Here is a 1013-nt window from a genome sequence, read left to right on the forward strand (position 1 = left end):
AAAAAGGTGGAGAAGTACCAAGTTAAGGGGACAGGAAGGGGACTGTCGTTATGGTGGTTGATTATGGCTCAGTAAAGTGATGTATGATTGCATGACTTGGAAAATAAAGTCAAAGAGGAGACAACCTAGTCTAACAGGCAGGTGTACAAGTCCTTGAAATTACATTAAACTATCTTTCTCCTTTTTTAGAGATCATGCATGATGTGATAAAGAAGGTCAAGAAGAAGGGGGAGTGGAAGGTAAGTAGAAGAGGGCAATTACTGGACTTGAAGGTACGTCCATGTTGAAAAAAATAAGAAGGAGATAGAGCTGAAGGAAGGATGTGAAGCCGGAATGAGGGCTTTTGCTATGTCAGAGAGTACAAAACACTCCTGGACTGGAGAAATGTGATCTGCTCTGCCACACATTTTATATGGTTTTAGTTAAGAAGTCCCTTGGTCATAAAGCTTAAAAGCTTATTTTAAAGATCATTTGGTAAGACAGTTAGCAGTGGAACTCTTATTCAAATTAAATCTTACCTGGGTGGACTGGGCGTGGAGGCTCATGCCTGTAATCCCGAGACCGAGGCGGGTGGATCACCTCAGCTCATGAGTTTGAGACCAGCCTGTGTAAGAGTGAAGCTTCATCTCTAAAAAATAGCTGGATGTTGTGGCGGGCTCCTGTAGTCCCAGCTACTTGGGAGGCTGAGGCAAGAGAATCGCTTAAGCCCAAGAGTTGGAGGTTGCTGTGAGCTATGACCCTATGGCACTCTACTGGGGGCAAGAAAGTGAGACTCTGTCTCAAAAAAAAAACCAAAAAAAAACCTTAGGAGCCTATTAGATAAAGCAGAGAAGATATACTTATTTTGCTTGTCATGAGAGAGGAAGAAGAAACCCTTCTTGACCATAAGGCATCTCTGTGGAGCCCATGTAATGGTTTAAAAAGCCCTCATCTAGTCTGTCCATCTGTCTGTGACTATGTGAGACAAAACCAGTAAGCTTGCTTGTTCATAGTGCTAGAAACTGTAATGTACA

The 1013-nt window shown here is 42.6% G+C and overlaps 1 protein-coding gene across 1 annotated transcript in view; it reads left to right on the plus strand.

Moving 5' to 3' along the window:
• Positions 1-195: 195 nt before the first annotated feature.
• STXBP1 (syntaxin binding protein 1) overlaps positions 196-1013 on the plus strand; it is a 47724-nt gene continuing 46906 nt past the window's right edge. The window contains exon 1 of the mRNA XM_003785426.3: positions 196-239. The gene's annotated coding sequence lies outside the window, so the exon portion shown is untranslated. The remainder of the gene's footprint in view (positions 240-1013) is intronic.

Source organism: Otolemur garnettii, unplaced genomic scaffold (assembly GCF_000181295.1).
Source record: "Otolemur garnettii isolate 467f Iridium unplaced genomic scaffold, OtoGar3 scaffold00014, whole genome shotgun sequence".
In the NCBI taxonomy this organism is placed as follows: domain Eukaryota; kingdom Metazoa; phylum Chordata; class Mammalia; order Primates; family Galagidae; genus Otolemur; species Otolemur garnettii.